The following is a 27,301-nucleotide window of genomic DNA, read 5'->3' on the forward strand; positions in this document are numbered from 1 at the left end:
TTGGGTAAAAGGCCTAACATCTTTCCAGAAATAGGACATCTACTGGAAGTAAGGACTTCTTATATCATTTTCTTTATCCCATTCCCTTTTTAAGAAAAGAATGTAGTCGTTTTCTTTTATTTAGGACAAAACCTAACATTCACACTGGTACAAGAACTGCTGGTTATTCCACTTTAAGGGCTTGATAGGCCCTTGGCAATTGCTCCTTTGGCCCAATGAATCAAAAGCATTCATAAGAATTTCAATCTTTTCCCTTTTATACATAAAGACTAAGTTAGGATTGGCAACATTTGAGAAACTTCCTCAGAAACAAGGAAGTTAAGCCTTATTTGGCATATGAGCATTGCTGAGGATCAACACAGCAGACCTGGACAGGCAACGGGGACCAGGGAATGATTTCAGCTTAAGATTTCTTCCTCACATCTGACATTTGTATACATTCTTAAATGAAATATTCAGAAAATTTACATTACTCTTGAGATCTCTGAACTGAAACAGTGGAATATGTTACAGCATAGCAGTGAATAAATTAATATAAAGTTTTTCAATCTGCCATTTTTGATGAATGATTCTTTGGGCATTACTTTTCACTGAACTTCAGGGAGAAAACTGGATTACTGGATGGTTGATACTTGTTTAGAAAGTCAAAAATGGTCAAAACTCCTCTAGCATTTGCGAAACTGTACTCTTTGAAATGTTGATCCCATGGAATATGTCTTGAAAGTTAGGGTTCCATGATCAAAATATTTTGGAAGAATTTTATACTATATTCTCCTATTGGTAATTCAGTATACATTCACATGTTGCAGATTCTAAGTAGATAAAAAAAGAACCAGTTTAAATTTAACATGGCATGTCTCAATCTTTTTTTATCATGGAAATATTTCCCCATGTACTAATATTTTATTCCCCATGTATTAATATTGTATTGAACTATACTATATATAGATGATACTTTTGAAACATGAGATTATCCTACCTATTAGAAATAATGGAATGGCCTTGGGTCTAGCTATTGCAGAAAACAAAGAATATCTCAAAGAGTAAAAAGGAGAGATCTACAAGCTATGCATGTGGTCCAATCAACATCCTGAAACTGGACTCCTTCTTATTAGTGAAGATTCTTCCTTTATTGTTACTCAAATTTGGACAAACAGCAGAGTGAAAGAAACCACAGGCAGTATGAGGGACTCTAGTTATCCCAAGAGGTCAACCCAATCTTATTTATCAGTGAAAATACTAAGCCCAAAGATGTTACAGGACATGCCCAAGACCAATCTGGTAGTCAGAAACAGTCCTGGAATGAGAATACCAACTTCTGCCCAGTGATAAGCAGAAATATTAATATTTTTGATGGACTCAAATATAATTGAACATTATTACTTTGGGGCTCACTTAAGACCATGATGAGAAATGGACAATTAATGGGATTTAAAAACTGTTTAATGTTCTTCTATGCTTTATAATTTTGATTGTTCCTGAGATCTTTATATTGAAGAAATGGAAAGCAATAGAATGTATAGCAGTATAGTGTAATAATGAGGGTAGTGGCTAGTTATCACCCTCTGCTGAACACAGAAAACACAGAACAGCCTACAAGCCTCTTCTGAAACACAATTTAAAAATCACCGACTATTTAGAAGGTCTCTTGTAACAGCAGGTTTTTAATGCTTTAATACAGAGGACTAAATAGAGAAGATATATCTCATCTGTATTTTCATAAGACTCTAAGCATAAACTTCCTTATTACAGTGATAATAAAGATAGGTAATACTTACTGGGTGTTTTCTATATCTCTAGCACTATTCTAAATGGTTTTAATATGCTAACTAATTTAATCAGTATAATAATCCCATGAGGTGGGTCATATTATTTTTCTCATTTAAAAAAATGTGGAAACTAAAGACCAGTTGGTTTTAAAACATGCCCCAAATCTCACAGCTCTAAGTGGCAGAGACAGGATTTAAACCTAGGTAATCTGACCCCACAGCTGAGAGTCTTTAACCATTATAGTATTTTGTGTGTGTGTGTGTGTGTGTGTGTGTGTGTCTGCCGGTGGCTACTGTACCTGTTTCCACAGTCACTCCCTCCTGTCCATTATTGGTACCTCTGATGTTGATTTCCCAACCTGGTGAAGTACCAGAATTCCCTAGAAGGCATCTGTAAAATGGACATCTTAGTCCTCTCCCCAGGGTACTCCGATCTCGTACTAGATTAAGTAGTTTCAGAAAGCACAGTGGTTATTCTGGAGGTACTGCTCCAAGGACCCATGTTTGGAGCACAATTTAGAGCCCTTCTCTCTCAGAGGACTGCCTTTTTCATAAAAAATATGGCCTGGGTGCAAGGAGCCAGAAGAGGAGGAAAGACAAATAGGGTAGCCAGGCAGATTTGCTAAATTGGAATCTTACCAGCAAATCTTCACATCCCCTTCTCAAACCATGAAACTCTTTTTTTTTTTTTTTTTTTTTTGAGACGGAGTCTTGCTCTGTCTCCCGGACTGGAGTGCAGTGGCGCGATCTCGGCTCACTGCAAGCTCCGCCTCCCGGGTTCACGCCATTCTCCTGCCTCAGTCTCCCGAGTAGCTGGGACTACAGGCACCCACCACCACGCCCGGCTAATTTTTTGTATTTTTTTTTTAGTAGAGACGGGGTTTCACCGTGGTCTCGATCTCCTGACCTCGTGATCCGCCCGCCTAGGCCTCCCAAAGTGCTGGGATTACAAGCGTGAGCCACCGCGCCCGGCCACCATGAAATTCTTGAGGACAAGGCCTACAAAGCACTACTTAGACTTGGACCTCCCATGATGGCTAGACTTGTGCCTGATTCATAAATAGGTTCTCAGTTAATATTTACTGTCTAGGTTTCTAGGTCAGTTATTATTGGAAAAAGGTAATAAAATAATGGTTTTCCAAAGAGACTCAGAAGAGTTTTCTGACTGATAATTGCCTACTGCCCTCATGATTTTTTAAAACCCAGAAATTCTCTCACCACATTGTAAATAGGAGATATAGTAGGAGGGCTTCTTCACCATACTGGCACAAAGGAGGAAATAAGAAGGTCAAGCACAAATGGAGCAAAGGAGGAAGCCATGTATAAATGATGGGAAAACTGCAAGTCAATGGAGAGATTAAATATAATCAATGTTCATTTCATCACATTAATTAAATCAAGCGACTGTGTTCTTTTTAAAATTCTTTCAAGGCTGGCTCTCTAGGACCCTCAAGTGAATGGAGCCACTCCTTCTCTCTTCCACTGCTGCCTAATTGCCCACCACAGGCTAATGGGCAAACAGTCCTCAGCAACCATTTATCTTTTTTGAAGTTTTCTCCTGGAGCCTCCTTCACGAGTAGTGGTAGGTTTTCCCTTGAAGTTATTTTCTATCTCTCTTATTTGTTTGTTTTTTAAGGCATTTTTGGAGAGGCTTCTTTGCTGTTTGCTTCTGAAGCAAATCAGAAACACTAATTTGCTTTTGTTGGTTTTTGGAAGCTACCCCAGTGGGAGCAGCTTGCTGTGACCAGGATTTCTGCCTGTGCATAGTGGGGAGAGGGCTGCAGGAATGCTGTTGTGACAGATAGGAATGCCGTTGGCTAAGTGAACACATTCATACTGTAGAGCTTAGGAGCAGAACTCCTGATTTTGAGAAGATGCAGCCAATGAGAACATGCACACATGACCACCCGAGAACCATGCATTTATTATGTCTGTGTAATTGTGCACAACATAGTAATTGCTGGCTAGGATGGAAGCTCCTGTTTTCCTTAGACATGGAAATGTAGTGCAAATGCGACAGTGCAGGTAGAGAAAAATCTTCACAGGCTCTGAGGCTGGAAGGAAGCTGACAGTTCATTTCAGGGTGATGGGAAAAGCATTTTGCCTAAGGGGTGAATAAAAAAGTTTTGAACTTACTCAGAACCTGTAAATGCTAATCCTGGCTCTGCCTTCAACTGGTATTGTAACCCTGTCCAAACTACTTCATCTCTCTGTCTCCCAGGGTTCTCTCATCTGTAAAATCAACATGACCAACCTGTTGGCCATGAGTTCTTTTTCATTATATTGTTCTGCCAAGAGATTCCATATACACGCCAAAAAAGACACATATACATGTTGGCCTTTGACTTTTTACCTTACATTGATTTTCAGTAAGTAAAAAGAACTATATATGAACATTAATACATATTGGATATTTATTTGTTAAAACAACCTTCAAGGCATGTGGCTTGAGGTTAATAATATTATACCCACTTAACCCAGTCATCCATGTATTCCAAAATTTTAGTATAAGGATGTTGAAATGAAGGGAACTAATGATGAGCCTTTAAAGATACTGAATTATCAGAAGAAAAGGTACAGTTGTGTCTACATTATCTATTGATGACATTAAAATGGGATAATTTTAGAAGTGTATTGGAAGGCAAAATAAGATAAATAAATGTTGTTCAAATGCAAAAGTCACGTATCCAACTACTATTTTTATTTATGCATATGACCTATACATGCATGCTATATTTATATTGTTGCAATAATGTTATTACATAATTTTATATTTCATTGTTTTCACTTACATTGTCTCATAAACATAACTTGATTATTTGTATATAAAAGTATTACTTTAATGGCTTCATAAAACTAAATGGTGTTGATAAACTATAACTTATAAAATAATTACTTTGCTGGACTTGTATCTCTTTTTGCTATTAATATCGATTAAAATAAAATATTTTTAATTTTTAGCATATTATGGTCTGTTCAAATGTTTTCATAAGAGAATATATAATGCCCTGCGTATAAATATATCTGTGGCTTTCTAAAGGGTTTCTCAATGTATAATGCCATCAGCAAATAATGTACACAGCATTTTTTACAAGAACCTCCCTATATTTGATACTAATCATTTTTATAATATAATATTTTATGCATTTCAGAACTTGGCAGAGTGACATTGATGTGTCTGGCAAATATGCTTTTGACCCTGCTCACTAAACCATTGATCTTAACCTGAAGGTTTACTTATTTGTTAACTGACTCTCACTCACTCATTGATTAATTCCAAATTTGTCACCAGGCACAACTATGTAATGACAATATGTCAGACCCTCACTGTACAACGTATACCTTCCTTTGAGGGTTCACTTTCTCAAAGAGAGAAATATATACAAGGACACATGTGGAAACTGTTAATCACATCAAATTCCAAAATTCGTTAAGAGCAAAAAGAAGACAATAAATAGTTCATTATTTTTCCTTAGTAGCATACTTTCAACAAAATATACTAGGTATCTACAATGATCAGAATTGGTTTTGTAATCCAGGCCACGAATTAGCCAACAACTTTTAAATTCCAACACAGATTCTTTTCAGAGGCAGAAAGTTTGTCAAAGGAATTGGGAAGAACTATAATCAAGTAAATATTAATTTTGATGTTCTTATGTCTTCTTATACAGCTTTCTCTTCAACCACACGCCTACTACAGTGTCCAAAGCATAGTAGATGCTAAATAAATCTGACATTTTTACAGCTTCTTTCTCTTTTCCCCCCGAGGCTGTCTACTAACTTTTTTGGGTTCAAATCCCTTTACCTGAAAAATTCTACATAGGCCCATACTTCAACAAGTTTAACCATTCTCCAATTAAAATCCTCCCTCAAAACAACCATAAACATCATTAATTGAGCATTTAAAATATGCTGTACACGATACTAGATGATTTACATATATTATTTCATTTAATTCATATATGATCTGCTTAATCTCCGTCTATTATAGAAGTTCTATAATTTATCAGAGATGTTATATAACCAAGGTCACAGAGCTGACAGGTGAGAGTTGAGATTTCTATCTAGCTAATCTCTAAACTCCCCTTTGATTCTATATCACATTATCCTAGTGTCCCAACTCCAGAGAAAGGTCCAAAACCTACAAATAAGTAGTCAAATCTGTCAATCCAATCCAGACCTCAACTGACCAGGTGATTAAACATGGTCGTTATTAAACAGTCACCCTTTCCACAGTAATTAATGAAATATTATGAAGATATAACCTCAATTTTATTGCAAACAATAACCTCTGGCCACATATTTTACAGTGTCTCATTAATGATCTTTCACACAAACTGAATAGTCCATAGTGAGAGAATTTACCTTTTCATTTATTTTTTGAGACAGAAGATATTTATATACCTCACAGTGGAAAAGTACCAAGTCTCCGTTGATATTGTATTTGGAAGACAAGAGCACCACAGTAAGTTAAATTTTTCACTGAATTTGGCTTCAATGCTTTTGAATAGCTTAGGATGATCATTGATGAACTGTAGCCAGAGTGATAGTTCCTCACAAATCACCTTGAATGGCTACCTATAAGAATAGAAACTGAATTGTTGTAATAATTCGACTCTTTCTTCTCTGCAGTTGCTCCGAGTTCCAGCGGTCCAAAGTGTCCACCACTCTCTTCCAAGTCAAAGGAGGTTTGCAATTAATAGCTTATGGTTACTGCTAGATATTTTATTGTCAAATTATTTTGTATTATCTATGCCATGAATATTTTCTGTTTAAAATAATTAACTTCTATGTAAACATACTGGTACGCAGCACTGATTTATAGTATTTTCAGTCTCTTAAATTAAATAAGCCAATAGAAATGTGTGGATTTTCATGTCCACAAAACGATTAGATTCATTTAATAACTCTCAACATGCCCAAAGTATTTTCCTTTTGCAGGGGCAGAAAGAAGGTGATGATTCTTTTCCTCCCTATCATAAAGGGTCAAGGTCAACACTCTTATTACAAAAACAGGTTACCTAGAGAAAAGCATAACAAATGTTTTACATACACACATGAGCATGGGAGTCCTATAAAGTATGAGCTCAAAGGTGCGCCAGATGGTTGAAGCTTAAATGACCTCTTCATAGGGAAGAGGAACATGGGGGAATGGATTGGCCTGTAAGGGGGGAAAGGCACAGGAACAAAGGTTAAAGGTTGTCTTGTTCTTAGACATATAAAGTCTCCTAGACAATCTCTCAGAGCTGCCCTCAGAAGAACAGATGAAAAATCTGCCTGGGTGTGGTGAAGGACTTCCAGTCTCTTCTCTTTTCCAGTGATTGATCTTTCCTAGTTATTTGATGAGATTTCTAGGGAGAGGATCTTAAGACAATTGCCTTTCTTCTGGAAAGAAGCTTTCTTAGTCAGATAAGAAATTCCAGAAAGAGTCCTTCCATGCAATTGGGGGTGGGGGAACAGGACAAGGTTAGAAGGAACTTGATTCTGAGGCAGCTTCTAAGACCTCTCAACATGTCAAAGTGCCAGTTTGGGGATACTGCCTTCTGAGCCCCAAAACTTTTAATAGTGAAAGATGGCATCAACTGAGTCAGTTCAAACAGGCAGATCCAGAAAAGGAAGTTGAAGAAACAATAGTTCAGATTCTTTTTGAAAATACCTTTTTAAAAAACAATTAAGGACCTAATTATATAAATATTTTGCATTCTTTGTTTTCACTAAAAGAAAGAGGTGTTGTTGGAGAGAGATCTCTCTCAGATATATTTTATACACCATGGTGCATAGAGTCTACATCTCAGAAATTCCTTCATTATAAAATTTCCTACACTTTGTCCACATTTTTTTGCTCTTAGAAGTGTAATTGTTACCAGCTGCAAATCTGTAAGGGTCTGCAGCAACCTCAATTCTTGCCTTCTCAGAAGAAAGAATTCAACTGAGGGGCGTAAGGCAGAAAGAGAAACTGTGGCAAGTTTTAGAGCAGGAGTGAAAGTTTATTAAAAAGCTTTAGAACAGGAATGAAAGGAAGTAAAGTATACTTGGAAGAGGGCCACGAAGGTGACTGGAGAGATCAAGTGCATGGTTTGACCGTTTGACTTGGGGTTTTATATGTTGACATACTTCGAGGGTCTTGCATCTCTTCTCCCCGATTCTTTCCTTGGGAGGAGGCGTGCTGTCCATATGTGCAGTGGCCTGCTAGTGCTTGGGAGGTGAGCATGTACAGTGTGTCTACTGGAGTTGTACACATGCTCACTTGGGGCATTCTTCCCTTACCAGTCGAATGTCCCTGGAAGGTCATACACCAGTTAAACTCTGCCATTTTGCCTCTTAATGTGTCTGCTTGAGGCCACCTACCCAACTCCTGAGATCTTATCAGGAAGCTGTTGATCACCAGTTTCAGGTGTATCTATTTATTGGGAGACTGCCTTTCCCAGGGACTCGCTGTGACCGATTATTATTTTAGAGATGCAGTGTAACAACTTCCTGACAATCACCTGATGGTCGCCTAACATTCCTGGTGGGCTCAGGGAAGCCCTCTCCTGACCTGCTGATTCCTGACTAGCTACCTACTATAACATAATGATATCGGAAGTTCTCCCATCCTCTGAATCTGTTACAGACCACAGGCTCTGTGGCTCTCCATGTAAGAACATTAACATGAGGCCAAGCAATTTCCCAAAGCTTTTATTTTGGGGCTTGTGCTCAAGCATAAGGAAGACAGCATAAGCTCAAGGATCCTCCAGCTGACCCCCCAAAAAAGCCAGCAGAGGTTTTTTATTAGGCAAAGTGTGGGAACTGACATCAGGAATAAGATATGCCGTCTGGGCTGGGCAAAGTATGTGAGGAGTAGGGTATAGAAATTATCTTGAATAAGGGACCAACTGGTGGTCCGACCAATGACAACAGGCTGTAAATCAATTGTTCAGCATTCCTTCCTGAGGTGGGACACTCCACAATCTTGGTTTAATATTTGGATCTCTTAAGGTCAGTTTCTGGAATTAAGTAAAAGGTATGGTTAAACATTATGGCTTCAGTGAGGTAGTGGTATAGGTTTTGTGATCAGCAGGACTGCATAAAAGAATGCTCTAGTGGGGGTGAAGCCAAGCCCTGTACCTACTCTGTCTCAAAACCACCTACTCTAGGAAGTAATGTTGCCAAACTTCTACTGATATTGAATAATGTCTGTATTACTAAAACTATCCTTCTGATATGACTCTGAATAATTTAAAAGAAAAGACAGAAATCAGGGTCATAGGAAAAATTATTAATGTGTCTTTTATATTTACCACATTTCTATTTCTTTCTTTGTCCTGAAAGCATTATCACTCTATTTCTTAGATAAATTAGTGCCTATAAATTTTGTAAATGAGCTCAGTACAACAGACCCATTAAGACATATGGTAGAGATGTCTGTAATGTATGCCATTCATCCGTAATGGTTTTTATTTTGAAATTCTCTTTGTAGAGTGCAGTGTTGGTTCATTTTACTTCATAAAACACTTGTGTAAGTATTGTTCTCTACAAACAAAGAAGCATAATGTAGAAACAAATTATTTGGAAGTAAATTTAAAAGACTGAATATTCCAAGATGCAAAACACACATGAGCTTTCTACTAAATAGATGAATAAGACAAGGCAAAAGACAGTTTCCCTTAGCTCTAAAAAGACAGAGACCACCTTAAATACAGCTTACATACTGGCTCTTCATGCCCACCCTGCCTTCTCCCTCTCTCTTAAAGCACACTCAGAGAAACCACACAGCTCTGGTGAAACAAGAAATCATTAAGTCATCATATTGTTTTGGTAACTGTTTCTAACGAAGAATGATTTTGTTAAGCATAGAAACTAGGAAATGCTGGGGCAGCATTCTAGCTTAACTTTTGGAAATATCTTTCCTTTTCTACCTATAAATGTGTAAAATGTATTCATATGATGTTTGTAGGGCAATTTTTTGAAAACTGCCCTGCAGTTTTAACTCAACCTCAAAATGTCAGCCTTAGTAAAATGGTGAAACTGTATGTGTACTTTTATCCTAGTACCAGATTGAAACTTTTAATGACTTTACTACATAAATTTAAAGCTGGTTAGAGTAGTGCATAATTAATATTTCTTTATTTTAGTAATTCACTAGAATAAAATAGTAATAATTAACATTGACTAAAATGCTAAGAATTATAATTAAAAGTGGCACTGTGAATTTATTCCAGACTTATTTTATGCTTTTGAGTACACATTTTGTTCCCAATAGATGTGAATTTTATAAAATATAATTTTCCAACCCCAGAGAACAGTTGCCAACTCTCCCTCAAACAAGTACTACTTAAATGTGTCTATCTGATTAGTTGTACCTTGTTTCCTAGTCCTTTATAGTCTTATAACACTTTTCACAAATGTAGTTGGTCTTCTTCCCAACAAGCTAATAAGATCAGCACATCAGATACTCACAGAGTAAGGAAGCATGGGGAGCTAAATCAAAACTGGAGTCTTGTGATTTCCACAGCCCTTTCGCCCTTTCCCTTATTTCAGGGCAACTTAAGTACACAGATAACCTTCAGTGTTCCTTCGTTGAGTAATCTTGCTTTTGGTTTGAGCAGAACGTAGTGATACGGAGTATACAGACAAAGACATATAGATATACACATCATAAGAAGTGTGTTCTCTGAGGATGACCTCAGTTCTACTGCAACTGGCTGAAATCTAGGCATGCTACTTGGCCTCTCAAAGATTCTGTTTTTTTAAATCTGTCAAACAGTATTAATAATAGTAACTTTCATAATGAGAACTAAATGAAATAATGTATGTAACTAGCTAACCTAGCTCACTGCAAGATGCACAGTATGAATTTGGTAAATGCCATTTATTTGTATTATTAGACATCTCAGTTCACACACACACACACACACACACATATACACAAAATACTCTAGAATAAATCCTACACTTTGGTGCTGAGAAGGCATGAGAGAGGAGAGATATATTTTAGTTTAGTAAGTTGTTCTTGCAAAGGAAGGTTTGAGGAGTGTTTTATCACGGAAAAGTTGAGCACAGGTCAAGATGGAATAAATAAATTTCTAGCTCTTCTGTAGCTAGGTTTTCACAATGGGACTACATCATTTTTTGGGAAGGAATTGCAGAAATATCACACACACAAGGACCCATATATATATCCACTTAGATATTTAAATATTCGTTCTAAAACATATTCCAAGTAAAACAGGAATGTTTTATTTTCTGCTGTTTTAGGGGAGACACACACTCTTCCTAGAGTACAGAGTTCTAAGTGGCTTGCTTATACCTTTGCCTTATTCAACCACAAAACCTACTCCACCCAGCAAGACTACTCAGCAAAACACTTTGCTGGAAATGTATTGTGAATTCACAGGAATTGCAGAGCTCTCCAGGTGGTGTAATTCATGGCTGGTAATGAGAGCAGCTGAAACCATCTGTTTTCATAACTTTCTTCTCCACCTTAATATAAACCTCTTCATTACAATAGGTCTATTTAACTATCCTAACAGATTTGCTCCTCAAATATTTTGTGGGAAGACTAGAAATAATGAGACAAAAATAGATAAACAAACAAGTGGACTTACATACAGAAACTTTTAATCATCTTAAAGCTCAATTACTTACTGCTGATGCTGAGGCACAAAGGCAAAACCAATAGGGGAAACGTGTAAAGTAGTTGTCAATGTTTTTCTCTTCCACATCTTCCTTTCTCCTGTTTAGTCCTCAGACTGATACTTTTTAAGGGAAGTTCCTTCCCAGGAAAGGACTCCGAACTGTACCCATTGAAATCTCTTCCTTTAGGTGTTTCAGAGAAGCACAAAAACATATTGACGTATACGTGTCCTCTCTCCTCTCACTGTATAATTTTGTGATCCTTTGCTACGAACAGTTTGTCAAAAATATTGGTGTCAAGGAAGTAGAATGAAAATTTTGGGCTTTGGGTTTAGAAAAAGTTAAATTTGAATCCTGGCTCTCTTGCTTACTAATTAACCCTTATCCTCCCCAAATAAAAGAAAAAAAAAATCTCATCCAATTGCAAGTGTGAATCCAGGTCCCTGCTTGGTCCACCCTCGGTGTGAAAGATTCACTTGGGAGTTACACAACACAGGAGCCCTTCTAAGCAGAGGAGGAGGCCAAACTGTTATTGTTTTCACCTAATCCACTTTCTTAGAGCTCTGTCTTTAGGAAACAACATGATCTTAGACACAATCGGATCCATATCTCATTTTATTTTTTTAATTGACAGATAAAATTATATATATTTATAGTGCACAATATCAAATCCTGAAAAATATATACTTTGAATGGTATAATCAAGCCAACCAACATATGCATTACCTCACAGAGTTGTCATATTTTCTAGTGAGAACATTTAAAATCCGCCCTCAGCGATTTTCAAGAATACAGTATATTAACTATAGTCACCACTTGTACAATAGATTTCTTGAACCTATTCCTCCTGTCTAACTGAAATTTTATATCCTTTGACCAAGATCTTCCCACCCTCTGCACCAACCCCTGGTAATCACCATCCTACTCTCTACATCTAAGAGATCAAATTTTTTTACATTCCACATGTGAGTGGGATCATGAGGTGTATACACAATGGAATACCATTCAGCCACAAAAAAATAAGGAAAATCTGTAATTCTCAACAACACGGATGAAGTTGGAGGGCATTATGTTACATGTGTCAGGTAATACCAACTCTGTCCTTTTCTAGACAGTAAGCCATTTGACTCCCCAAGGAAATGATTTAAATATATCCAAAAATTATTATTAGTTTACAAATATGACACAGAAAAGAATTTGTAATTGTATTTTGAAAAATTAGCAAAAAGATAAGAAATATAAACAATAATACTTAGAGTACTCCATAGTGTGTATATATTAAACAGTGCAATAATTAATGACAGTATGGGAATACAGATCTCTATATCAAGAGATCATTTCAAGACATTTCTGATAAATTATCCAAAACAGCCAAAGAAACTGGTAGGCTCAGAAAAGCCCTTCAGTGAGTCATGAATCATCAAACAAGACTTAATGCTAGAATTTTTTTTTCCCACTAATTTTGTTGTAGTTAAATTAGAGGCTATGAATGAACTACTGTGGATTTATTTCAATTAATTCCCCCTCTCCACTCCTTTCTTTCAATCTTTAGCCTAGGTCTTCATTACAAAAAAAAGGACACTTGCAAGTTCAATCTTTGAGATAAATTTAACAAAGCAAGGCAAGATAGAATAGCAGTCTATGCACATCTGTAATCTAATTTAAAAATAGAATTTGAGAGGCCATCCTAATTGTTCTGATTTTCTACTCTATTCCAATGATTTAAAGACCTTAAACTCACTGCCTGTGAAAACTTAAAAGTGTTAGCACACAGAGAACCAGTTAAGTTTGGCTCTCTAAACATCTGGAAGATAACCTCCTATATAGGGTACAGCTTTAAATCATCACAGGCTAGGAGGAGAGACTCTTCTATGATGGAGAGTAAAATATCACAGGTTAGGGAAGAACAACTGTTCTTAAAAGTACCAAAGTGATATTAAAGAATCCACAGAAGAAGCTACAAAACCACCACCACAGGTACTTAAATCCAAACTACAGAAAGCGGGAGGGTTAGATTCCCCATTTGGCCACATAGATGAGCAAAGGTTTTCTGAATTTATATGTGATTTTTCTTCTTAACAGTGCTAAGATCTCCTAGTATATCCTGTTCAAGAAACCATTCAGAATCTGGCATTTTTCCCAGTTACTCAAAATTCTAATGAAAAGAAGCAGTCACACAAACCCAACCCGACAAGCTTGAGATCTTTTGTTGGTTGTCTTCTATAATTGATATTATGTGTATATTGAGAATAAGTGGATGCTGTAGCCTCGTGCCAGTAGCTCATTCTAACATGTTTCGCATTCTCTTGAATCGTGTGCAACTTTAGAAATTTCCAATCATCTTACTTTTAAATACCTCAGCTTACAATATGAAAGGGCTTAGCGCTGATTCAAATTAAGACATTTTACATAGCTCTGCCTGCATGCTTTCAAAATACTCAGTCAATTAACATAAGCTACCTTCCAAAGGATTTGCTTTAAGTCAGGTAGAAAGGAATATTATTTTAGAACCAAAGAAGGAAAAAAGAATATAGAACATATAGCAAACCAAATTTCTGAAAAAACATTAAAACTGCTCAATTTCCCCATATTTTAGGGGGGCTATCTTTCTTCCTCTTTAAAGAGTTCTGCCAAAGATCTCTTTTGGCACACAAATGTCCTCCAGGAGGTCTCCCAAGGGATATAATGTCCAAAATGTTGCAGCCCCTTCTATCAGACAGTGGCTCAGAAAGCCTCTCTGCAGCCTCCAAAATATTGCAGGCTCAATTACCCTCCGGGTGCAGTGAACGGGCAGAGCCATTAATCATTCCCAGGGCACTAAACGCCCTGAGAACAGTTCTGAGTCTGGCAGCATTAGGGATGTCCAAGAACTGAGCTTGTCTCCAACAGCTGGGCCATGCTGCCACCTGGAGGACAGCAGAACACATAGCTCCTCAGATGCCAGTTACTTCCCTCCAGTCCTAGTGGACCTACAACGTGTGGGCTATGCTGGATGAATATCACCTGCTTCTTGGGTGGTTAACCCTGTTCTCACGTCTCCAAAAAAAAAAAAAAAAATCTGAAACTTTTCCCTTCATTGATAAGTTGTTGTGGAGCACCTGAGGCCAGTGGCGGTGCGTGAAGGCAGGTGGCCTGGCGGGTCCTTGCTTTCTCTGCTGTCTTTCATCCACACCCTCACCCACATTGAATCCTCATTGTAGGTGAGCCTTTCCTCTTACTCACCCATCCAGTTAATGGGGGTCTCACATTCTGTTCTTTCAAAAAGACATCGTGTCCATCCTCAAAGTGCTCAGACTCTGGATGAAGAGGTAGACAAGAAAATAGAAGGCTGTGCTCGTTCAGGATGTGTTCGCACACAGTGAGCACCAGATGCAGTGGAACCCCCAAGAAGAGATACCTAAATTGGTCAGGGTCAGGGGTTAAAGGACATTAGGAAAGTCTCCCATGAGAGTGATCCTTTAGAGGCATCATGAAAAGAATAACAGTGTGGTTTTGACATCTGGTAAGTCCATGGTAAAATACACAATTATAACCACAAATCATGCAAACTTTCTGATTTTCATTTTCTTCCCCTGGAAAATTTTGTATTAATACCTATTTTATAATGTTATCGGGGGAGATAGAAAATTATATATGTCAAAGAGCTGTGAGAGTATATTAGCTCAACACCAGATAATCATTTTTGTTCTAATTATCCCATCTCTGGCAGAGAAAGTTAGACTTATCTGGGCAGTGATAAAGGGCAGGGAACGGATGATGCAGTCCAAGTAAGACAGGAGATAAAGCAATGTGCTCTGGGGTCTTCACGCAGCACATTGTCACTGGAAACACTTCTGTTTCACCCTTCTTTTCATGTTTCTCTGTGTCCATCTTTCCTCTTTTTATTCTGCTCTTTTTTTCTCCACTGTCCCCACTCAACACTCAAAGGAAAGTAAAATTGCCATTTGTTTCTAGAATATTAAACAAGTTTTTAAGTTTCAGGTAATTAATGATAAGAATATTTGTATAGAGGAGAAATAGGCATCTGGAAGTGATTCTTTTTTTCATCAAATTTCCTTTACGTAACTTGGTGGAGAACTTAGTAGGCAGGTAATGCTATTCTGGTAAGTGCTGACACCGGTTGGGCGCTATAGAATGCACTAGTTAAGTTTGAGTGAGCTGTAGTGACACCTCCTGGTAAGACAAAGAGAATATCATTCAACACAAAACTTTCCACGCCTTTATACTTTCATGATAAAAAGCAGTACATGAAAACATCTTCCATATGAGTATCTTCCTATGTGGAACAAAAAGTTTGTCTGTTAAGATAGAGACACTTACATATACACATACTCCAGTTGACTGACTACCATTTTAAAAACTGGCTGAGTCAAAGAAAGAAAACAGTTTTGTTTTTATGTCACGACATCAGGTAACTAGTGTAATTTCCTAGACAAATCTTTCATTCACATATTCTGGTACTGTGTGTGCAAGGCTCTACTGAACATTCTCTAAAGCTAAGAAGTTAAGAAGTTACTTTATGTAGTATTTTTGACCTGGTTCTTTGTGAAATGCTGATCTGATACTTCCTCTTGAATGCCTGGACTATCAACACCTTAATACTTTCACCTCAACTCTGCCCACTCCCTAGCCCCCACACTGCAGTTTCCCATAGGTCTGCCCTGGCCTGAAGTATCTTCAAGTCTAGAGGCCCCCAGTCCACTTACCTCCCCACTCTCCCTCGCAAACTCTCTAACTCTTTCAAAATGCACCTGTGTTTTGACAAGCGTTTTTAAGACATTAGGTACCAGAAGTAAATGATAAGGAGTGTTAATAACTTAACCTTCTGTATCTCCTTAGTGACATATATATGACATATATATTTGACCTTGTAAATATTAAGTTAGCTTCTCTCAGAAATACAATTCCATGATCTTAATAGTAAGAATCTCAGCCAGCCAACCAAACCAATCATCCATCCACCCATCCACCCATCTACCCATCCATCCATCCATCCATCCACCTACCCAGTCACCCAATATTTATTTAGTTGTCTACCATATGCTGTACTCTCTGTTAAGTATTAAGGGAAACAAATGTAATCACAACAGACATTAACCTTGTTTCACAGAATTTAAAATCTAGTCATGAAATAGAGGGGAAAAGAGTTAACCAAACAAAAGAAAAGCTCAAATTGAGATAAGGTCTATTAAAGAGACAATAAGGAATAAAGAGTGAATAAAAAGAGTAAGAGATATTCTGTAGATTAATAGAAGTCCTGGACAGGCTCTTCAAGGAGAAGGCAGAGCTAGAGACATGAAGAGCAGGAAGAAGCTCTGAAGAGTCAATAAAAGTGTCCCAGATAAAGGGAACAGCATGCACAAAGGCCCTGTGACAGAAGAAGAGTTTTGTTTTTGTTTTTGTTTTCATAGAAATACCAAGGAAGCAGAGAGTGGCGAGAATTGAAGCTGATGTATGTGACTATAAGGATTCCATTCAAAGTGTAATGAGAAGCCTTTGGATGGTTTTAAGCAGAGAAGAGTATAATCTAATTTCGGCCTTGACAAACAGCTAAAACATAAGGTTCAGTATTCCTTATTCTTGAGATTAGAAGTGTTTCAGATTTTAGATCTTTTTATGGTGATTTTGGAATATTTGCAGTAGACTTACAAATTCAGCATCCCTAATCTGAAAATCTGAAATCCAAAATGCTCCAATGAGCATTTCATGTGTGTCATGTCTGTGCTCAAAAAATTGCAGATTTTGGAGGATTTCGTATTTTGTATTTTCATATTAGGGATACTCATTTGTTCCTCATAACAACCTTACAAGATATGTATTAATATCGTCAATTTTATTGATGGGAAAATGGAAGAGAAGTAACCTTCCCCAAGTCTCACAGCTATTAAGGGAAAGCTCTGGGACTTGTACTCAGACAGCCCATCCATGGGGTCCATGCTTCAAACACCATGCAATATGGCCTCTCAGATGTTTGTTTCTACCAGGGCAAGCGTGAGAGGAAACTGCTGGGAGATAAGGCAATGATCCAGGCCCAAAATGATGGTTTCTTAGACCAGAAGGATAGCAGTGGAGATGGCAAGAATTAAGTTAATTTGTCATGTCTTTTAGCAGTTAATTCTATGAAATTTGGTGGATTGGATATGCTAGGTAAGAGAAATGCCTGCTGGAAACAGGACAATATTTTTCTCTATTGTGATTTTTCTATTGTGTCTATTCAGTAGACATTTTCTGTGTGGCCAGAATCTTCCCATCAAGTTGTCTCTTCCAAGATGAGTATATCTTCAATAGATTTGCTACACAGAACAATTTCCATTTCAATATCTGATAGGGCAGCCTTTTAACATGTTCATTTTTCTGGTCATTTCTATGTACAATCATAACATTGTAAGATATACTATGTATAGTATTGTTTTATTTTTCTTTTTACACTATATCATTCATTTTTACCTTATCAATAGTTATTCTTTGAAAAAAATTGTTTTTAATAATGATAAACATGCTTTTTTCCCATCTTTGGGCAGATGTATTGTTTCTAATTTTACATTATTCTAAGAAACTTCCTTTATATAAATTTTTGACTGAAACCCAGATTATTTCCTAAGGTTAAACAAATAAAAATAGAAGTTCTAGGTCTAAGGGAATAGTCTTTTTCATTGGAAAATTGCATTTACCCATTTCTACATTGCATTCTACTAAGATACAACTGTTGAAATTCCACTAGGGCTCTGTGAGAAAACTTGCAAGCAGGTAGATTATGTGGGAGCAGGTGCTAGTAGATGGATAGATGTGGCTGTGAATGTCAGTGGAAGTTCCTTTCTGATGTTCTCCATTTTATCAGTGAATAGGAAGCATGGCCTTCATCTGAGAGTGAGGGTGTAGACAGAGGTACTGAGTGTTTAAGGAGAGAGGAGAAAGTATCATATAGACTCAGGAAGCACAGTAAGATCACCTGATAACCTTAAGAACACACTTAAGATTAGTGAGTATGAAATGACACCATGGTTATGTATTTCCCTTAGATATGTTCAGCTTCATGGATGTAGGCAAAGTACAAGAATGTTGGATTCAGGATTACACTTCTAAATCTTCATCTCTGGTCCAGAGTGCTATGATAACCTTAGTCTAATGTATGATACTTGCTGCTGGACTTTCTTGATTCTCCATCTGTGCCTCACTTTTCTGCCTTCTCTCCAGCAACTCTGTAACAGAGACTATCTACTGCTTCTTCACCTGCAAAATTTATACCTGACTTTTAGCTTCAACTCTCCCATTAAGCTTTTCTATACCATCTCCTAAGTTGAGACATACACCCTTCATTATAGCTCCAACATCCTGTAATATGTATGATTTCATCTACACATTTATTTGATACCTTTAATTTTTCATTGTATTCTAAATGCCTTCAGAGCAGGGACCTTTTCTTTTTAATACTTATTTCAATACCTGGGACATGGTAAGTCCTCATTCAATGTTTATTAATGAAATTAAGTGAGGCTTCCTAATCAAATGATAAATTTCCTTATAAACCTTTATCAGCAAGAAATCAAGTGCCTTGATCATACCCATGCCATGGCCTCATTACTAGCGAAGGCACCTTTCCATAAAAGGTAACAGGCCTAAGAACAAATTATTCAAAAGTGTTAAAAATAACACAAGCATTCACTTCCATTTGTTGCTTATATCCAATATGTAGTTTATCTCCTCAGCTTTAGGATGATAGTAATACTTATAATAAATCCTGTATTTGTATATATTTTTTAGATTGTCTAGATATTTTCGTGATTTCAATATAAACTATAAAACACACCACAAACACAAGCTCTTACAAAAAGAATATCAAGTATATATATATATATACTTGAGACAGGGTATCACTCTGTTGCCCAGTCTAGAGTGCAGTGGTACAATCACGGCTCTCTGCAGCCTCAAACTCCCAGGCCTGGAAAGTTCCTCCCACTTCAGCCTCTCAAGTTGCAGGGAGTACAGGCGTGCATGACTGCACCCGGCTATTATTACTATTATTATTTATAGAGACAGGGTCTCCATATGTTGCCAGAACTGGTTTGGAACTCCTGGGCTCAAACAGTCCTCTCATCTCAGCCTCCCAAAGTTCTGCGATTACAGGTGTGAGCCACCTCACCCAATCAAGGATGTCAAGTTTAAACCCAGCTATGGAGATTCCTTCAGAAAGAGAATTTCTTTTTAACAAATCTTTAAGAAAAGATAGACATTTAACCAATTTGGTAGGCTAAGTTCCAGGATGGATATAGTATGAAGAAAATATCTAAAAGGTTAATACATTATAAAGTTATTTAATAAGTTAGATCTTTGTAAGCAGGAATTTACACTAATGTATCTTTGCCTCATGAGGTCATGTATAAAACACATAATAAATGAAAGTGTTCAGAATAAATGGACTTACTTCTTCATTTTTTATTTGGTCATTCTACCTTTAGGGAGACACGGACATGGAATAAAGAAAGGCCAAACTTGGAGCTAGTAACATAGTATGCGAATTGCAGATACATTATAATTCTCTCACTGCATTCTTCATACACAAATTGTAATGGAAAGTAAAGATAAAAGAAGTCTCGATTGCCATTAGAGAATAAAATAGGATTTCCACTTAGATCCTTAGAAGCAGCTATTCTTAAAAATTAATTCACTTGGTAAATTTTCAAGTTTCCTCCTGACTTTTCCTGTGTGAACATTTATCTTACGTGCTCTGGATGGAAATGGATGTTACCAAATCTTGGAGTTCACACTCAGAGTCCCAAGAGTTATTCATACCTGAACAAGCTAGTGAGGGATATTAACTGGTCTCCAAATCTCTTAGGGGTCATTTGAAGACAAATTCTCTGCCCAAATGTTATTAATTAGATATTTAGCACCTTAGCTAGCTTATTTCTGAGAGCCTTTGGAGATCAAAAGGGGTGTGAAAAAGTGAAGAGAATCAAAGCTCAAACACCAATTTGAATTGAGCCGCACAATGCGAATTTACTCCAGCACTTTGTTGCAATGTAATCTATAAATAATCCTCTGAGGTTCACTTGCCAATTAGAAATCATCACATGGCATACACCATAGATGTCAGTAGTTAATTTGCATGTCAGTGATACATTAATTTGATGAAAATTTTAAAGCTTTATGCACTATTTATATCATAATTGGAAGCACATTTAGTGTACTAATATACTGATTTTTATTGTATCCAATGTGCTTTTTAAAAGGCCAAGTTTAAATGATCATTATTTATCATTGTCTGATAGCTCGTTTCAGTTCAAGACAACACATCTGCATTTTAGACTTTAAGTTATTTAAACATTAACTGTAATCAAGATGTCTGAAAAAAAGTCATGTCTATGTGGGTGATAGAGAAGATGAAAATCAGGTTTACATCTAGAGGTAGCTGGTTAGATTTGGAAGTTTAATTCAGAGTGTTCGGCCTTAGCCTAAACATGCCTCCTAAACAAAAATTTAGTTTTGTGGTTTTTTTCTCTCAACTTTTTGCTTCATTTTATTTTATTTTGTGTTTTTCTCCCTGAGTTTTTCTACAAAGAGTACAGTTTTGTGGGTGGTCCCTTCTAAGAGCTGAAAATGGTGGTTGATTCAAATACAAAGAGAAACAACCTGTGGGTGCTTAAACGTAACTACTGTATTTAAGTGTGGTACTTAGAACAAATACTGTATTTACATAGACAGAAATTTCAAAAGCTGCCAGCCTGGTGGGATTAGCTTGCCATGGGAATTGTCACACCTGTCAGTCAGGTCTGCCAGGGTAGCAAGGGGAAAGCCAGTGATAGAGAGACAGAGGAATCAAGAAAGAGAAGAGAGGAAAAGAGAAAGAGAAAGGGAAAGAGAAGTGTATGGGAGTTTCCGCTACCATGGAATCACAATAACTTTTTCCACATTTATTTCCACCCTGATATCCTCAGACTACTTAAGTTTTAGTGTACCCAGAAAATTAAAAGATTTGGTTACTTGGGTTTTCTGATTGGTGCTATAATAGTGTTTTTCTAGAAACTGAATGTCATTAAAGTCAGGGTTGGGCTTTCATTTTGGTGCAACAGATGTATGCACATGTTGACTTACTTTGAGCTAATTCCTTAGGAGTTTATGGCTTCTCCACCCAGCCAGAACACAGTATCTTTAGATCAGAAATCATGCCTCCTTTGTCTCATGTCACCTCAGCATTTGCAATATTAGACCTTAATAACTACTTTCAGGCTTGATTGTACTTCTAAACACTTATTCCTATCAACCTTGATGATCTGCCTTCTTCCACAAGTGAAAAACAAAAACAAGACATTATGACAGAGAAATTGTATACATAAGTAGAATAAAATAAGGTAATTTGGAAAGATAACACATATATTCATTCCAAGAAGTCTTATATGACTAATAAATTAAATCTCCCGTGGGCTCTGAGCTTTCTTGTGCCTAAAGCAAAAAGAAAATGTGATCAGTTAAGAAATCTACATTACCCCGAGATTAAAATTACTAATTTATCAGAAAAAAAGCTAGGTATCAAGAGTACACACAATCATTAATTTGTATTGTCTTATATCTCCTCATTTCACAAATGTTTCATTTTTATTACCCATTGATGTTAGTCTTCACGTTACAGGAAATATAAATGAATATTGGTTATTAAAATAAAAATCTAATTGAAAACATTTTCTTCACAATAGCTTGCGAAAGAGAAGACTAAATTTAGTATTTAAATGGGCTTATTTGAATCACTTAATCAATGTGTTTCTAGTTGCATTTAGTTATGAAAACTGAATCAAACATCATTTCATAGTAAACATTTAATAAGAGCTAAACTCATAGAAGAAACTAAGCTTTTAAAATAAAATGTTCCCAAAATAAACACTGACGATTTCCATTTTTACATAAATAGAACAGCACCCCCAAAAAATAAAAAAGTGAGTGGAATTAAAGCCACCATTCAAATGTAACAAAGCAAAGGCACCATGAAACTCTCTTATTTTGCCTTATGCTATATGAAGTTAGTGCCTGACTTACCCAAATGTATATTATGTACTACACAGCTCGGACTTTTAAAGGTCAAAGACAAATTCCTCAGTGAATTTTATAAAATGAAACTTGCCCTTCTTTTCCTAAGTCCTGACTCCAGGTTTAATAAAAGTTGTTCTCCTTCTCTCTTCACCCCTCCCCCCACAAATTCCCACATGTTTTCAACAGTAAGTTCTCTAACCAGACAATGCTGAAGATATTTGCACATAAATGTATGACATAGGAGAAAAATAACAAAAGAGTCAGACCCAACATAGTATTAATTTAAAAGGCAATTAATTTTGAAGAAGAAAAGGGTATCAACATAAACTCAGCAAGGGCATGAATGATAGTATATAGTACAAATAAATCTCTATTTGGGGGTCCTGAGAAATTTCAGCAAGTGGTTGTTGAGTAATGAATGTTTGTAATTCATTAGCTACTATTTTAAGATGCAAAGCACACCATGACATCAATGATGTTCTTTTTAATCTCAACAAACAGGCTATTACAATTAAAGCACTTGCAAAAAGACAGTATATTTAAATATAAGTTTTGATGAGATTTCAATGTTTTAACAACAATAATTGAATAACACTTCATAATTTCATAGAAAGACATAAAAATCTTGAGATTGGTTCAAAAATACATGTGTTTGTAAACACCAACCTTTTGTGAATATTTAGAAGCAGCTAGCATTTCTATTTTGAAAATTCTTTTTTTCTCAGATCCCTTAATAAGGTTTTAGTGTACCTTTAAGAAGATAATCATTATTTACTTAAAAATATTTATTTTCCAAATACAGAAAATAATAACATTTACAAGTGCTTCATTTTCTATGCCCCCTTTCCATCTTCCTTCAGTTCCTAGACAACAAAACAATGGTTCATTCTTCATGTGGAAGAGTAAACTCAATAAACGCGAATGGCCAGGGGGCCTACAGCAGTGAAATTATGGCTTCACAAGGACGTTTTTTTTCTTTATGAACAAGTTTAGAAGGACCTTTTTCAACATATTTTAAAGTCATGCATACTTCAATGATATAATTATCTTGGCAACACTAAATACTGCTAACTGATAAATGAGACCAAAATAATTAAGTTCTGTTCTTTGCACAATCAAGATTTAGTGCAGTAATCAATCTGGGTAAGAATTTGGAGTCTGGAGACTTCAGAAGATGAACAAGCTACTAGCTAAAATTGGTCATGTGGGAAGATGGTTAAATGAGTATACAGTTTATACATAGCTGTGAATACGCTTCATGTCTTAATCTTCATTAGAACCTGGTTGATTCATTGCTCATGTGGTCCTGTACTAAGTTGGACATGGTATACAAGTAGACAAAGAACAATTGAAAAGATAATCCAATGCATTCAGTGGGCACGAATGGCGTTAAAAATGTAAAATAATAGAGTTGAAAATATAATAGTTTTTAAGCAAAGAAAAAAACAAGAGGTACAAATGCTGCTATGAAAGCATTAAGGTTATAAACATTATGATAAAAGAGAGGGAGAGAACACAATAAATATACTTTTCCACATATATATTTGTCGAACCGTGAGTATGGTCTGGATGCCTACCCAGTTTCCGTTTTTATTTTCTTCTACCTAACTCTCTCTTCTATCCTTGGAATAAATCATACAGCTTTCCATACCCTAAACAACACTCCCACTGCATGGTTTTTCCCTGTGGAATCAGACTGCCGTCATAGAGAGGTGTTCATGTTAAGTACTTCTCCTGAGGGCTGGAACTCCAAGCTTCATCAGACTGATACACTTAGCAAGTCCATCAGGGATGTCAAAGTGAAATATAACCAGGTCAGTTGGGTGCATTAGTAACTACTGGGATTTACGACCAGCTACAAATACTATATATATATATATATGCACATACATATATATACACATACACACATACATACATATATACACACACATATATACAAATATTGTATATTTGTAGACAATATTGTAAACTTGTATATAGGTATTTATATATACACACATATATAAGAAATCATAATAATTTAATAATTTCTTTTGTCAAGAGCTTATTCTGAATACTACCCACGGACCTCAGTAAAAGAAAGAGCATTTTTTCCCAGCAAAATGTATCCTCCTTTGTAGTGGGCTAAGGAACAGGCACCATGAACAGGTGATACCATTGTAATTTAAAGAATGGAAGAAAGTCAAATAAGAGTATCTACCATCCAACGAAAGGAACTGTATGCAGAAGTCTTTTGGGATCTCCAACTGAGGATAACCGGCTCCCTCTGATTCTGGGTACACATGTCTGCCTCCATGAATGTTAGCATGCGGCCAGGGTGGGGGAGCAATGGACGTCTACACCAGTGCTTGGCCATTTGTAGAGTGGAAATTGCACTTTGCTTTCAAAAATGGATTCTCCTCCCAGAACCATGCAATTCGACTAGCTGAAGGCACAAATGGAATAAGTGCACATTCTAAAAAAAGGAGGGAGGGGGCGAAAAAATAAACCCCACCCAAGAATCTTTAAGAGAAACAGGTGCTAGCAAGAGAAAGCGGCCAGCTGTCAATAACACTTAAAACTCCATCTTCGTTACTCTGAAAACAATTTCAATGGGGGAAATACCGTGCCCTGTTTCTGGGGGTTTAATTTACTAGGCTGTCTCTGTGAATTAGAGTCGGATCTAAGTTTCGCACTCAGGAGCGGTTTTCTCTGTCGACTACGTTTGCTTTTCCGAGCTCGAAGTCGGTTTCTAAAATGGGCAAGCCTTTTCCCTCCCGGCAGCCTTGACCCCCACTCCTCCAAGTCGTCACTTTTATTTACAGCCCGGTGAGCGGTGTCTGTGTCGCTCAGCCTGGCCCCAAGAACAGTCACCGCGAACAATGAGCCAGACAAGGGACCCACCCAGCGAACGCCTGCTCGCCGGCCGCGCGCAAGCCCGCTAGCGCGGGACGCTCCGGGCTTCGGGGCTCTCGGTGCCTCCACCCCTTCCCCTCTAAACCCCAAGGAAAGCAAGAAGGTATGTCGTTCCCTACACCTAGGTACTCGTGCTCACCCAGCCAGCCCTGCCTCCCAGCACCCACCAATTAGATGCCGTATCTAAAAAGAAAATAAAAAAAGCGGGCCGGCGTGGCGGTTCAGCCGGCTGCCCACCCGGATCTAACTCGCCCAGCTTGCGGGTTTGGCGCTCACTTGCGCCCGAGTCCGCGGCATTTTGAAATCCCGGAGGATTTGAGGTGGGGGCAAGAGGTGGGGCCAGGAGCCATAAAGTGGCTTCCGCTCCCTCCCCCCGGCCTGGCACGGCTCTGGGATCGGGCAAGACACAAAAGACGGGTCTTATCAGTGCCAACAACTCTGCCGCCGCCTCGGGCCATGTTGCGCACGCGAACCGGGCGGCGGGCCTCGTGGTCGGGTCCCTGCGCCGGCCGCGGCGCGCCCGGAGCCCGGAGCATCCTGGACGCCGCCAGAGCTCCCCGGCGCGCTTTTCGCGCAGAAGCTCCGTCAGCAGCTCCTCGCTTCGCAGATAAAGAAGTAGAGGCGACGGAGGAGAAATGGAGAGAAAGGGGAAGACTTACTTGGGGGCCGAAGGCTCAGCCTGACTCCCGCTTCGGACTCGGCAGGTGTCTGGCACCGCGGGCCCAGGCGGAAGGCGCTGGCGCAGCGCAGAGCAGGGACTCCACTTATCGAGGACTGGAAACTCCCCTTGCCGCCCGGCCCCAGCGCTGCGCTCCTTACTGTCACCGCTCCGAGCGACGCAGGCACGCTCTTCGCTGCCTCCTAGTCCTGGTGGGTCTCTCTGCTCTCTTCTCCGGGTTCGTCCGCTCCCTCACAGACCACACCCTGTCACCTCAGCAGCCCTCCACTCCTTCCTCTTTGACACTTCCACCGGTTACTCCGCCGTCTGCGTCCTCCCACCCCCACTCAGCCCACGTGCTCCTGCCGCTCCCTCGGCTCTAACTTCCCCTGCCGGGAGCCCCCACCTCCGCTCTGAAAACCCTTTGGTCTCTGAGCAGGGGAAAGGTCCTGGGGTCTTCGCCCACATCTCCCCAGGCCCTTCGGTGCAAAGGACCTTGCTTTGATTTTGTCATTGCGATGGTTTAGATATATCGTGTACTACATATTGAGATGTATTTCTTTAAATGAGCTACATATCACTTTTAATATGGTAGAAATGTATTCCCAGGTGTTAATCATCTAACCGCTGTTCATTGGCCTTTGGAGTTAGACTGTCAGCCCAGCTTTCTTCTTATGCAAAAAGGCCCACAAAGTTCCAGAACACCCTCTTTAGCCCAATCCAAGCCAAACGTGCCATTTTCTAATGAGCCCCCTTCCTCACTGTTATTGTTATGGAAATATTTTTATATTTACTTTTCCCTGTTTCTGCAGACAATGAGAAGTTCCATTCTAAGGGCTTCCCTCAGCATTCTGTTCTTAGTTTCATGATAATACCTATCACTCATGTGACATTTTCCTGTTTGGATTACTTCCTCTACTGCTGGTTTTTAAGTTTCTCTAGGCAGAACTTTTGGTCTGTAAGTTTCTCCAGGCAGAAATAATTCATACTCATACTCATAACTTTGTCAACAGCTCCTAGTGTGGTCCTCGGCATACAGTATGCAAACAATTTTCAAGGAGTGAAAGTCCCTTAAATAAGAGGTAAGCTTTGGTGGTTTTATGTGGTATTTAAAGGAAGGAAGACTTCAATTTGTATGCTTGGCCTGTATCCCATATAATTGGTCCTGTGGAAAACAAAGCATTTTGGAGTTAGCTAGATGATTGCTCATACGTTCCTTTAATCCTTGAAACAAGTCTTCCTTGTAAATATTACCCACTTTTTCTAAGATGATACTGAGGTTAGTAACTTGGTAATCACTAAATGTGAAGACCCCTAAGCCTTAGAGATCCCATGGTTC

At 38.0% G+C, this 27,301-nt stretch overlaps 1 protein-coding gene across 2 annotated transcripts in view; it reads right to left on the bottom strand.

Moving 5' to 3' along the window:
• Positions 1-26,087, bottom strand: part of SEMA6D (semaphorin 6D) — a 600,716-nt gene extending 574,629 nt beyond the window's left edge. For both annotated transcript variants that reach the window (XM_055279017.2, XM_055279010.2), the window contains exon 1: positions 25,964-26,087. The gene's annotated coding sequence lies outside the window, so the exon portion shown is untranslated. The remainder of the gene's footprint in view (positions 1-25,963) is intronic.
• Between the last annotated feature and the right edge of the window lie 1,214 nt (positions 26,088-27,301).

This window comes from Symphalangus syndactylus, chromosome 5 (genome assembly GCF_028878055.3).
Source record: "Symphalangus syndactylus isolate Jambi chromosome 5, NHGRI_mSymSyn1-v2.1_pri, whole genome shotgun sequence".
Lineage (NCBI taxonomy): Eukaryota > Metazoa > Chordata > Mammalia > Primates > Hylobatidae > Symphalangus > Symphalangus syndactylus.